This window comes from Euprymna scolopes, chromosome 17, assembly GCF_053919585.1.
Source record: "Euprymna scolopes isolate OS-2025 chromosome 17, ASM5391958v1, whole genome shotgun sequence".
NCBI classification, from domain to species: Eukaryota; Metazoa; Mollusca; class Cephalopoda; order Sepiida; family Sepiolidae; genus Euprymna; species Euprymna scolopes.
The window spans coordinates 96687386-96702544 of NC_136498.1; the positions used below are offsets into that span (position 1 = coordinate 96687386).

At 30.0% G+C, this 15159-nt stretch overlaps 2 long non-coding RNA genes across 11 annotated transcripts in view; one reads left to right on the top strand and one right to left on the bottom strand.

Moving 5' to 3' along the window:
* Positions 1-15159, bottom strand: part of LOC145296852 (uncharacterized) — a 345814-nt gene that overhangs the window by 158415 nt on the left and 172240 nt on the right. For 4 of the 10 annotated variants that reach the window (XR_013870048.1, XR_013870042.1, XR_013870043.1 and 1 more), the window contains exon 3: positions 8733-8762. The exons of the other annotated variants lie outside the window; for them this stretch is intronic. This is a non-coding gene — a long non-coding RNA (uncharacterized LOC145296852). The remainder of the gene's footprint in view (positions 1-8732; positions 8763-15159) is intronic. 10 annotated transcript variants of the gene reach the window in all.
* Positions 1-15159, top strand: part of LOC145296854 (uncharacterized) — a 122400-nt gene that overhangs the window by 83040 nt on the left and 24201 nt on the right. The gene's annotated exons all lie outside the window — the stretch shown is intronic.

Consider the following 15159-nt stretch of genomic DNA (forward strand, 5'->3'; position numbering starts at 1 on the left):
CACAACTGTCCCCTTTGAAAAACAAGAAACTATACATTCACTTGTTCGTTGATTAATACATTGCAAATTGGAAAACTGAAGTACCTATTTACAATGCCTCCCCACGGGACAGAATTAGACACCAGGGTCGTTTTTTAATGTGGAGAAAAGGAACAAAAATAAAAATTGTCTCAGTCGTGAAGGAGAAATCCTTCACTGACAAAGAACAATAAATTGAAATGTAGTATCTGAAGAACAGACACTACACTTTCAAGATTCTTTTTCTCTTCTGTTTAGAATATATTTTTTACTGACTATCGTTGGAAGTGAACATTTTATTTTATGAAGCAAGGCAAAAAAAAAGGACATTTTTTTTTTTCGACTAAAAGGCAAAGACGCCATTTTTGTTCACTGTTATATGTTCGAAAAAAAAAATTCTTCATAATCCATAATCAACACTATTATTATTATTATTATTATTATTATTATTATCATCATCATCATTATTATTATTATCATCATTATTATTATCATTATTATTATCATCATTATTATTATCATTATTATTATTATTATTATCATTATTATTATTATTATTATTATTATCATTATTATCATTATTATTATTATCATCATTATTATTATTATTATTATCATTATTATTATTATTATTATTATTATTATTATTATTATTACAAACTGAGAAACTATATCATTTATGTTTATCCAATTTTCATTAGAGAGTTCTGATAATTACAAAGTTAATTATATTTGCTTCTTTTTTTCAATAATTCGATACGTAGTAGATCAAGTAGACATATCTATCTTAGTAGTGAGTTATTTCCCTGTTTTATAACAAATAAATTAATTGGATGTTAACCATACTTGAATGAATTCTATTTTAAATGATATTTATTATTCCTAGCTTCATCTATTGAAAAGCAAATTTATATGCAACATTAACTTTAATGATAATACTATTGTATCATCATTATTATGGTATCATTTGAAAATAGTCCTAGTTGGATTAACTACCTTCTGAAAAATAAAATCGATTTAGATTTTAATGTTTTGATTTATATTTTATTATTATAAAAGTTAGTATTACATATAATTTTATTTTTGAATAGATAAAGTTAAAATATTGAAGAAGGGGCACTAATAACTTTATTCTTTTGATTATATAAATACATTATGTTCATACTAATGCAATTGATCGCTCTAATTATTTCTTCATACACATTATAACATATATATATGCGTTTATATATATATATATATATATATATATATATATATATATATATATATATTGTTTACTGTACTTTGAGGAAAGAGTTCCGACAAAGTGCTCGATTACAAAGAAAATTTTTTTCGATATAAGAGCTAAATATTTGTTTATTAATTATACAGAAGTACAGAAAAACATTGGTACCGTCGGTTTCAAGCCCAACACAATGGGAACCCGTTAATGGTAACATGTAAATAATGTTTAGCTCTCGTCAGCCATCTTGTTTTCTGCCCAGGGGCAAATTTTTCCAGGTCCGCATTTGTTTGTTTATATAATGATGTATGTTTTTATTTAACTATATCTTATTCCTAACTCTGTATATTAATAATATAATAATATATATAATATACAGAGATAGAAATAAGCGATAGTTAAATAAAAACATACATCATTATATAAATATTATTATACCCATAGTTAAACATCATATCTATTACACTAACAAGCAAGCTATTAAGAACATAATGTTATAATAACAAATAATGACCTCCATCCTGTCTTGGGAGAAAATGAATACCCCTTGTAAGAGTGGCTGCACATGTAATCGTGAAGAAAAGGTTGTGCAATCTCAAACCTCACCTTTCCTGAGTCGGCATTGCCTGATTCCAGTGGCAAGGAGAAGTCCAGGGCGACTGGAAACAATAATCAGCACAGCACACACAGCACCTGGTATTCCCAAATGGTCACCCATTTAGTAGTGACTAGGCTCAACACCATTTAACTTTAGTGATCTAACAGGAACCAGTGTGTCAGCATGATTATACCGTATAATAAAACATTATAGCGCTATATATATATATATATATATATATATATATATATATATATATATTTCTTTATATATATTATTTTTATAACACTACCAGTAACCAAAAGAAATATATTCTTTACAAACAATTATTGTTTTATGCTAGGTGGAAACTGATATTTCCTCTGCATCTCTCTCTCTCTCTCTCTCTCTCTCTCTCTCTCTCTCTCTCTCTCTCTCTCTCTCTCTCTTTCTTTCTCTCTCATATATATATATATATATATATATATATATAATTACTTAATTTACTCACATAAAATTAGTATACGAAAGTATAAATTTATGCGTAAAACTTTAAGTATTTACTTCAGAAGTTCTCAATACGTAGGTAGAGCTAGTTAGTAAGTTATAAAATATATATGGAGATTAAGCTACACTGAATATTCCGCATTTAATCCACTCTAGGACTCTTCAGGCTTATGCGCATAAGAATAGAATGGATGAAATGCGGAATATTCAGTGTAGCTTAATCGCCATATATATTTTATAACTTACTATATATATATATATATATATATATACAATGCACATTAACATATATACATGAATGTATGCATATTCCTAGTTTGTGTCTGCAAATAGACTCAGATACATACCTTGTGCTATTATTTTTTATCCAGATGCTAAAATATGAAATCCAAAAGTAATTGATGCTTCTCCTATGGAATGATTAATGCTTTTCTATCTGTTTGGCTGTCAACCTGATAAGGGTCATTTTTCAAAGAGCAACCAAACAAATGGTGGGGGATGAAGAGAGACAAATCTCGTGTTACAGGCACAGAAACAACAATATCATTAATCCTCCTAACAAATAATGTCAATTGTCATCAATTTTTAAAGAATTTATCATCTATATTTTGATTGGAGTAGAAATTCCTGCCTACAAAAGACATACACAGTGAAATTGTAGATAATGGAAGTGCCATTCACAGATAGCCTTATTTTCGTTTAGTAATAGCACCTATCGCTTAAAAATATTGGGTCTTTGTTTAGATGTAAGGAAATGCTCATAAATTATTTCATGTTTTAAAATTTTAATTGTTTTCACGTGGTAAACAATAAATCGTTTCAGCGATAAAATAAGGTCGAAATGACTTTTTTGAACTTTTGTAAATATCTACAGTCAGCTTCGTATTATTTGCATTATTTGGACTACTGTTCTCATCTTGAATGCCATTTTCACAACGTTTTCACCGATGTAACCTCCATTTTTTTTTCAGGTGTATCTTGTCGAACTCAGGAATATTTCTGTTGAAATCGAGAATCTTAATCATAAATAATAGATAATATATACAGTAATAAGTAAACAACAACAACAACAACAACAACAACAATAGCGATAATAACAACAATAATAATAATGACAATAACAACAATAATAATAATAACAATAATAATAGTAACAATAATAATAATAATAATAATAACAATAATAATAGTAATAATAACAATAACAATAATAACAATAATAATAATAATAATAGCAACAATAACAATAATAATAACAATAATAATAATAATAATAGCAACAATAACAATAATGATAATAACAATAATAATAACAATAATAATAATAATAATAGCAACAATAACAATAATGATAATAACAATAATAATAACAATAATAATAATAATAGCAACAATAATAATAACAATAATAATAATAACAATAGTAATAATAATAATAGTAATAATAATAACAATAATAATAATAATGCATATATACAGTAATATATATAGTAATAATAATTAGTAATAAATAGTGATATTTATTATAACTAGATTAAAAATAGGTTTGAGGCGACCAAAATGTGCACTAGAACTGTCCACAAAGTTCAGTGGTTAGAGTACTTGTAAAAATCAATTGTAAAAGTGATATTCTTCTGAAGGTTAAAGGTTCAATTCTCAGTGTGGGCGACTGAAAAATACATTTGCAAATTACTTACAACCGCTATCGAGAGCATGCTCATGAAGTAAATAAAGGGTTCCGTTCGAAATTCCATACAGATTTGACAAGACTCACTTGAAGAGGATTGAAGGTTACATCGATCGAAATGTTGTGAAGATAAGAACAGTAGTCCGAAGAATCCAAATGATGATTTTGTTAATTTATACTTCAATAACAAATATGGTTAATTCATACTTCAATAACAAATATGGTTAATTCATACTTCAATAACAAATATGGATAATTCATCCTTCAATAACAAATATGGTTAATTTATACTTCAATAACAAATATGGTTAATTTATACTTCAATAACAAATATGGTTAATTTATACTTCAATAACAAATATGGTTAATTTATACTTCAATAACAAATATGGTTAATTCATACTTCAATAACAAATATGGTTAATTTATACTTCAATAACAAATATGGTTAATTTATACTTCAATAACAAATATGGTTAATTCATACTTCAATAACAAATATGGTTAATTTATACTTCAATAACAAATATGGTTAATTCATACTTCAATAACAAATATGGTTAATTTATACTTCAATAACAAATATGGTTAATTCATACTTCAATAACAAATATGGTTAATTCATACTTCAATAACAAATATGGTTAATTTATACTTCAATAACAAATATGGTTAATTCATACTTCAATAACAAATATGGTTAATTCATACTTCAATAACAAATATGGTTAATTTATACTTCAATAACAAATATGGTTAATTTATACTTCAATAACAAATATGGTTAATTCATACTTCAATAACAAATATGGTTAATTCATACTTCAATAACAAATATGGTTAATTCATACTTCAATAACAAATATGGTTAATTCATACTTCAATAACAAATATGGTTAATTCATACTTCAATAGCAAATATGGTTAATTCATACTTCAATAACAAATATGGTTAATTTATACTTCAATATCAGATAAAATAGCAATTTGTATTTAATGCATTGTGTTTGGTTATTAAATAGCTGTAGTAGTAATTCTTCTAATGCACTTTCTTCCAAAAGACAGAAAGTCTGTTCTGTTTGCTGTCAATACACAGGGGCTGAGAGAGGAGGAAGAGGAAGAAGAAGCGGTAGGCATGGTTGGTTTTATAGGAAAGAGGATGAGACTAACTGCGAAAATTCCCGAGATTAGAGAGGAATAAAAGACCGAACTCAGACAGATAAGCGACAGTGTTTTTGCTTAAACAGAGAAAACAGTGAGAGGAGAGGAAAGCTCTCCACCCCCCCTAAAGAAAGTTCCGGCTCAAAGTGAGAAAGAAAGTGAGGCTAAAGGACCCAGCAGTTTTCAATAGCCCAAAAGGGATCAACATACCATAAAACAAACATATCAAACATCAGTAACCTTACTTAAAACATTTTAAATGAAAATTATCTATTAAAAATGTTTTTAAATCAGCAAATAGTTTTATTAGAAATTTTATTTATTATGCACACAGCCTCAACTGGCATCACACAAAATGGTTTTAAAGAATCAAGGAGGACGGAAAGATCGATGATAGAGAGAGAGAGAGAGAGAGAGAGAGAGAGAGAGAGAGAGAGAGAGAGAGAGAGAGAGAGAGAGAGAGAGAGATAGCATTATCAAATTTCCACTGGAAGGGTGTGGTGACTAGTGTAATCTTAGAGAGGCTTACATTCACCAGCAAGAAATTAATGGTAAACGGCTGCAATGATTTGCAATGGTTATCAAAAGAGGCAAAGACTGCAAGAAATCTGGAGAGACTTGTAATTCAGGTTCAAGGAAATACCATTTGTTCTTACCAAGGAGCAATTATTGATAATGACTTGTGTGGAAAAAACAGAGTGACTAAATGATAATAATTGTGAATTCACGGGTAGAAACTGTATACAATTGAAATTGTAGAACACACTGATAACCAGAACATGGATCTTACTTCTGTGAAAATGTGGTTGAAAGTTGTATTGCGAACAGAAATTAAGTTTTTTTATTTGAACTGACAGTACCTGATAGTCTAGAATTATTTCTTGAAAATTTCTCAAAGTATCAAATACCAAAGAATGTTTTGAGTTTAGACTTCAACTTTCGTCTTAATAGCAAGAACACATAATTTATGTGAATTGACTAATTCACCAGAATGTTTTCACTAAAAGACGAGTATTATGGGCAATATAATAATAGTTATGAAGTTCTCGTGACAGTATATCCGATACACTTTTTTCTGTTCAACAGATAATATAACACATTACTTAGCACATATTCAATATGAGTTTAATTTCATATATAGTTTAGCATTTTCAATTTGAAGTCTGTTTCTATCTAATCCATACTTGCATGTTTTATCAATATTGTTTCTGGCCATCATTGGTTGGATACATCATAATTGGTGCAATGTTAAAAGATTAACACACTTTTTATAACATTACTCAGTTGTTCTGATTGCAGAGCAATTTTCAATAAAGCTTGTCATTCAGTTCTTATTTGACAACATTTTCATTTGAAATAAATAAAATATTCTATAATTAGACAAATGAGTATTCAAAGAATGTACTAACTTGTATAACAAGGTGAACTGATGACGTCACATTGGTGAAAAATAAAAAATAAAAACAGATACACAGAAATTTCATTTCGCCAAAATTCCCGTGAAATAATAAAATGTGTGAAAAGTTTGACTAGGATTTAAAAAAATTTATAAAATGTCTGTGGTAAAATAATCAGTTGTTAACTATTCTGCACTTTCTTAAATGGATTGTTAACTATTCTACCCTTTCAACTAATAATTTCCGTTATTAAATTCGACGCACACCTGTCAAAGCTCTCAACTCCAAATTCAACAATCTGCTTTCAAAGCAGATTACTCCAAAATTCGACACGGCTATCAAAGTTCGCTACTTCAAAAGTCACTCAGTCTTTGCAAAACAGGCGTTTTATTCAAGCATCTCATTTGCATATGAGGTGACGAGAAATCTTGTAACTTCACGAGATCGTTAGCATATAAATAGTAGCAGTAGCCATTGTTTTCTTTATTCTTTTTATCTGCCACCACCACCTGCATAAAATCAGGTGTGCATTAATTTTTAAAGCATTTAATCACAATGCTGGATTCTATATGCAAAAAAAAATCAGCTTTGTGGTATTTTGTTTTTTTCTGGTCTATCCTAATGTTCTTGGATTAGGGATTCTGAATGGAAAAGTACTACAAATGAAAAAAGGAAAAAAATCAAAATAGAAAGCATAGAACTGTCCAATTGAGGGATCATGAGTGTATTTTAATGAATGTGTTAACTTTAAATATCTAGGCATTCTGGAAGTTGACGCCATCAATAGAGATAATTAGAAAAGAATACCTAAGAACAAAAAATCTCCTTGAAACGAAATTATGTAGTAGGACATGATAAAAGAAATAAATAATCGGGCAGTATCTCTAGTAAGATAATCTGGACACTTCCTGAACTGAAAATGGCAGGACTAAGATATAGAGATCAAAGGACTATAAACTACTCCTGAAATATGATACTGGCCAATTATGTAAATAGGAATGAAGAGGAAGAGGACTGTTAAGTATTAAACATTGCGTGAATTCTGTGATAAAAAAGAATTTTTTAAAAAATACATAAAACTAAGGGACTGACTATTACTGTTAAAAATTTAGCTCATAAACAATATGCAGAGTACTAAAAAGAGAAACAAAAAAGTAAAAAACTAAAACCCAGAAAAATGGGAGTAGAAATAGCTACATGGGCTATTTATAAGACTGATGAAAAGATAGAGAATGCAAAGTACCATCCAAACCTGCACTGGAAGGGCACCGAGAACACTGAAATCATGAGGAAGATTATTGCCGTATCAATTTCAGAAAAAGCCAACAGCTGTTATCAATGATTATTCAATGGTAAACGGTTGTTCTGAGAACGCAAACTGATTTGAAACAGTGATTGTCAAAAGTAGAGAATACTGGAAATCTATGGAGACTTGTTGTCACTCAGATTCCAGTGAATATCACTTTTTTTTTACCAGTAAGTTATTACTGGTAATATCTCGTCTGAAAACTCCTAGTGAGTAAGAAATAATAATCATAGTAAATATAAAATTAAAATAATGTGCTAGCACCAGCCTCGGTTGGTACCACATAAACTGTTTGTGAAGAGTCGAGGAGGATGGAAAAAACTGAGGATGAAGAATGTTATCCAGACCTACACTAGAAGGGTGTGAAGAGTAGGGGGAATCTTCGAAGAGGTTATTGTTACTCAAATTCTAGAGTTATCAAACAGCACGAAATTGATCGTAAACGACTGTTGTGATAACGCAAAGTATTTGCAATGGTTATCGAAAGAAACAGAGAGTGTGGGAAATCTGAAGAGACTTGTTGCTAGTCATTAAGACTCCAGGGAACAGCACCTATTTTTGTCAGTGAACAATCACAGACAATTATTTGTGTAAGAAGTGTTTTCTGAGAAATTGATGCTTCCGAATCTTAAAGATTGACAGTTTTAATTATGTTTATAGAATAAAAATACAAAGAAATTTCATGGATCATGAAAATCATAAATCTTATTCAATTGAACATGATTGTAATTCCATAATGATATCGTAGATGCGTTAGTCACACAAAGACAGACAAGCAAACAAATAGATTAAAAAGAAAAAGGAGAAAATAATTTCATAAAGGTTGGATTTAATCAAAATCAAAATTCACTGACCATATCATCCAAGGTTTTCCCGACCAAATCCTAAAGAAAAACAGTGCTTGGATATAAGATATGAATTCAATGCCCGGAGAAGTGCATTTGTTTAGAATTATCTCATCTAACGCAAAAAAAAATAACTAAATAATAAATAAATAAAAAAAATAAACAAACAAAACCCTATGATTCATATTATTGTTACGTACTGCATCTTTACGAAATTGATAAAGATAAATATCATTTCTTTAACACATGGTTGCCCTTTCACTTTTATTTCATTTCCTTTACAAAAGGTGGGTTTTAGATTACAAACGAAGCCAGATAACTAATGTACAGTAAGAATTAAAATGATAAAAAATGAAATTACAAATATTCTTTTGAGTGAAGAAACTGTTTCAATAGACCTTGAATCATCATCTTTTATTTAGTGATTGGATTGATTAAAGATGTAAACTAAAGAGACGGTTGAATTTAATTTAAATGTAGCTTAATGCACCAGAACTGTTTTCACTAAAGCTAAATTTGATTTTAATAAATAAAAGAATGAATATATATATATATATATATATATATATATATATATATATATATATATATATATATATATATATATATATATATATATAATTATTTCCACAGCCAATTCTTGTGCTCAGTTGGCAGAGTACTTGCCTCGCCTGCAAGAGGCTCGGGATTCGAATCCCGGGTTCGGATATGTCTAACTGATGAGCCCAAATGAGGGCGAAACTCGTCTTGAACTTCCAGTTCGTTGGCTGTCATGGCTCTTGTTGGCTGCGACGTTGTTTGGCTGTGGAAATACTTATATAATCTTTCACATTCTGAAATATATATATTAATCAGAATCGGAATCAGGAACCGGAAAAATCGTTTTGGATTTTTTTTTTGGGGGGGGGGGGGGAGTATCAAAATCGGAATCAGAATAAAAAAAAAATTGTGCCTATTTTCCGATGGCAAAAACGATTCCTTTAATTATCTTTTTTATCTGATTTTGTTTAAAGCAAAATCTTCCACTGCTTGTAGTTATAATAAAATAATAAATATTTATTGATTTAAACTTCCAGTAAAACTAAAATCTATTGATCATCCTCACAAGTGTGTTTTTATGTTTAAGAAAATATAGGGATATTTAAGATGTGTTTTTACAGTAATCAGGATAAAATAACAATTTTATAGTTAAATATTTAGAGATTTATAAAGAATTGGAATCAGTAATTTATTACGGAATCAGTAATTGTATCGGAATTGGGAAAAATATTGGAATTGTCCCACCACTAATATATATATATATATATATATATATATATATATATATATATATATATATATATATATATATAATTATTTTTTTTTTTTACTATAATAATTAAATAATGATTAGATCACTCTGACTGACATAAAAAACATTTAAAAATTAAATGTTTAAATTCAACGTTATTTCACGCAGTTAATGGTAGCTAATCTTTGTTAATCAAGCCAGAGATGGCTTGTGTTGCTGGGTTCGAGTCTATCGACTGGTGTTGATCGTGACACCCTGCACTGAGGATTCCCAAAAGGATGAAACGCTAGTGTCTGTAGGTATTTAATTATTATAGTAAATAATTATGTCAGCCCCTTTAAGAAACTTGGTCTTTATCGTTAAGCACTTTCAGTTGAATTAATCGTAGTCGGCAGGCAGGCTCGAACTCGTGACGCGAAGGCGGAAAAGAAAGTGAAAGAAAATCTGACGTCTTACCCCTACTCCATGATGCGTTGGTTTTATAAATTAAATTAGAAAAATGCGATCCGTGGAATCAAGAATTCAGCTCTGGTTAGACTGTTTTAATTAAGAAAAATTAGTTTGTAAATCTTGTTAGATATAAAAAATAATAAGGCAAAATTCCAAATTAGTAGCTTTCTCTTCACTATATCTCTTCCTTTCTTTCTCTCTCCTCTTATTCTCTCTTGGCTACAGGTTAAATAGTTTTACTATTGTGGTGCTATCCTCTTTTGTTTACAATGGATAAAAACAGGGAGGAAAGCGACAGTGATAGAAACGGTATACAATAAGAGCCGAGGTGGGCAAATAAAAAGCAGTGAGAGAGGAAGAGGGTAATAGACAGAAACTTTGTAAGAGATAAGTCACTTGTGAGTTAATTGCAAATTAATTAGAAGCATTATAATAAATTTTGTTTTTAAACAACCATTTAGTTTTAATATAATCTATCATATAAATCTCACCTGTCTGTTTAAATGTATGTATGTATGTTTGTAGATCCGCCTAAATATTCGATAGAGGCGTCAGATTTTCACGAGATCATTATCGTTTTGAAGCTTGACCTTCGGACGACAAATATCGAAAAATTGGCTAAAAACATTAATTCCTTCACCCTCAACTGGGCACTTTTCTACAAGGAGGGGTCGCTTTTTCGAAAGTCATTGCCTCTTTTCGATTGTCTAGCCTTAATTTAAACCTTTGCCACTTCCGGTTTGGTGATGGACGCAACAGCAAAGGCGTCACGTTTTTTTTTCACGTTCGTTTCCCACCCTTGTGGTATAGGTTCGAGTCTGCTTGCCAACTACCATTTTTTTTTTCAATGCATACCTCCAAACACCCAGGCTAGTATGATATATTCATTCTTCTCTTTCTTCAATTTTATTCTATAAAATATCATCTGAGTCTTTTTATGGAAATCGCTCCAGACAAAGCTTGGAGCCACTTAATGTAAGTAGCTAAAAAGAAGGAAAGATGATTATTGCAAACACAAGTATAAGAAGCTGTATTACAATAAACAGCGAATTGATGGAAACAACTAGACTAACGAGTCAAACGAGAACAAAAGAAGTAGGGAATAGATCAAACAATTGTGAAGAACACATACCACAATAGTATTTATAGAAAAGACAGAGACCAGCAAATCATGTTTGTGAGAGAGAGGTTGTAGAAAAGAAGATAGAGTGAGGCCAAGTAAATTGCAAAAACCTTATCAAGAATTCCCAAATGGTACAGATTCATCAGACAACAATACTCCATACATGGTCTATTTGGTAGATTTGTAGAGATAGGAAATAGCCTCGGGTGTGAGAAAGTGTTTAAATCGATATAGAGAACCTACTTTATGAGAATCAGAAAAAGCAATAGATTTAATATATGGACTCCAAGAGAGATTTTGATAAGAAATAAAGACCAAGAGTTGATTTTTCCTTCAGGGTAAAGCCATCCATAAGAATCCCAGGAAGAAAAGGGACACACCTACGATTGAAAGACACAAGCTGAGTCTTAATGGGATTAAACAAAAGCCATTCCATACCTCAATCTACAACTGAACGCAGGTCAACTTCTAGATTAGGTCCGTATTTCAACTGATCTGAGAAAGATAGGCGAGAAGCAATATCAGAATAGAGAGTGGCATCGATATTAATTTTCTAAACTATATTCTCTTGAAGATCATTGAAATAGAAAAGAAACAGAGTTGGGTCTAGAATAGATGAAAAGGACCAGCATTGATAGGAAAAGAGAATGAAAAAACACCATCCGGAGTTACTTTGATCAGAAAGAAACAACTTGAAGTTTATGTAGAAAATCAGAATGGCATACTCTTTCGAACACCTTCGAAATGTCAAATGCAATGGCTCTACTCTCTCCTAAATTATCCATAAACCAACCGATCTGTTCAGTTACAACAAACAGTTAAAAGATCAGCTGTTGAATGAAAACCATGAAAACTGAACATCACTAAAGAGGCCCAGATTTTCCAGTAAATCAACAAGCTTACCGTTAACTAACCTTTCAAAAACTTTGCTAATAACAAAAATAAGACTAACAGGGCGATACTTATTTGAGCCAGATCAATCACCAGCATTTTTAAAGATAGGGGCAACAGAGATCTCTTTCCCATAAGAAGGGAAACATGATTTTGATAAAGAGAGATTGAATAATTTTGAGAGGATAGAAGAAAGTTCAGGATCACATCATTTGAGAATGACAACAGGAATTGGATCATTCAGACTGGTCAAGATCAAAAAGAACCTTAGAAACCATCTTGGAGAAAGAATTATAGAATCAAGAGACATATCTGTTAGGTTCGTTGCATTGATTTGGGTAAAATGTGAATTAATGTTTCGTATTATTATTCATCGGATTACTGTTCTCACTCTGAGTGTGATTTTCATAACGTTTCGGTCGATGTAACCTCCGACCTTCTTCAGGCGTAATATGAATAACCAATCCTCATCTCAAAAATTCAGAAACGTCATAATCAACGTTTGTTTCCCTAATTACCTATATACTTTAACAGCAAAAGATACATGTTAGAAATTACTTTAGTTCTTGGATTGAAATAAAATTTCTAAACAAGCTATTGTTTCTCTCCCAACGGATTAAATAACCACTTGTTTAATAATACTGTCTGTGAAAGCGATATCATCACCGAAAAGAGGCAAATTATACAGCAAGAAATAAATTTCTAATATTAAAAGCATATAAAAATGTGCACTGTTCGTTCATTCGATGTTTTAAAATAACTTGCTTGTAATTTCAGTGTGTGGAATTTGGCTCTCCAAATTATATACAATCTACTAAAACTATTTAAGAACAATGGTAAGAATAAAAGATATCATAGATGTATTTACATTATTGTATTCTTTGTACTGTAAGATTGACCTTTTTTGCTTTTGAAATCAATTTTTCAGTTCATCTCATGATAATAATAAATTCGTGGGAACCCTCAATGTATTATATAGATCACCTATTTTTTTTCTTCTTTATATAATTAAATTTTATGTATGGTACCTGGCAGGTAAGGCATGAGCTCCAAATGTTATAATGAACTTAATTTTACAATAAAAATGTTCAGTGATATATGGTTGGTCTTATGTAGACAAAATCTGCAATATTTATTCACTAGCAGAACCCCTATACCAGCGCTGCACGGTGGAAGTATGCCCCCACCCCACCTAAAATAAAAAAAACAAACAAACAAACTACGGTTGTTAGTGGGAGCTACTGCCAGCCTAGTATAATAGCTGGCACTGGCACCCATCGCCAAAATGAATGTAAAGTGGTGAAGTACCGACGCATTTCATATATATTTATATATTGCAGAGTTTAGCTTCCAAATAATCGAGTATATTTTCTAATGATTTGTTCCGATAACAAAAAACTTCTGGAATTTTATTATAAGGAATATGTAGCATAAATAAAATTGTTGGCAACTAATGTTTGTTTTATTACATTCAATAAACTCAGCCAATCAGAAAGGATGGAATCTTGCGAAGGAGACTTTGTTATTTTTTAATTGGAAATTGGAAAGATTATGTTATCAGTATGTATCTATTAGCCAGTTGGTGTAATCATAGTATCTGTGGAACATGTAGAATTGGTTTCAGTGACAGTTGGTAGCAGTGGTAAGATTAAATATTTAGAGAGAAAAATAGGAACTCCTTCCTCTAAAGATGTTGCGATTGTGATTGCGTTGCTCGTAGGACAAATGTAGCATTTTATTATCACAACTGAGTCTAAAATAGTGTTCGAAACTACATAAGATAGTGGCTGTTAGGCTAGATGTATTGAATTTGTATGTGGCATCTGTTGTTGCAAACCTACAATACTTTGGTTGAGAGGAGGATTTCTGCAGTCATTTTATTATATAGGAGATGAATCAAAACATTCTTGTGTGAATTAAATTGGAGAACTTTAAAAACCAATGATATGTGAACAATATTAATCTATATTATAATTGAACAATTTTTATCCGTCTGTTGGCCACTTATAGGCTTCCAAACTACTCAAATTTTACATGAAGCACTCTTGGCATGCCAGATGTGTCAGAATGGGGTAAACATGTTAATACATGTACAATACAATAATACATATAAAATACAATAATACATATAAAATACAACAACACATGTACAATGCGATAATACATGTAATACCATAAACACACGAAGTGTCAGCAAGAATTTCTCTAAATTTATCATGAAAAGCCATTGAGATGATGAGTGTGTCATAGTTGGCCTAAATTTCACGTGAAGAACCTTTCGGATTCAAGATGTAATATAATTGAGACTATTAATTACTAAAAGTCAGGTAAAGGCAAAATAATGATAAAAGAAAACGATATACCTGAAATTTAATATTTTGTAAGAAATTCCAAATCTCCCATTTACACTTATTTTATATTTTATTTCATAAAGAAAAATAAAATTAATAAATTTAATTATAACAGAAAAATTATCTTAAATATATGTCTTATTTTTGTAAACACAAGCATAATATATTTCATCGTGATTATCTAATGGAAACAAATATTTACCAATCAAAATTAATTTAATTTCCGGTTGATTTTAACATTTTTTATCACATATTGATAAGTAGTTAAATCATTAAGCATAACAAAAAATGCTTTGCACTTGAATTTATAATAAGAAATAATATTTCAAA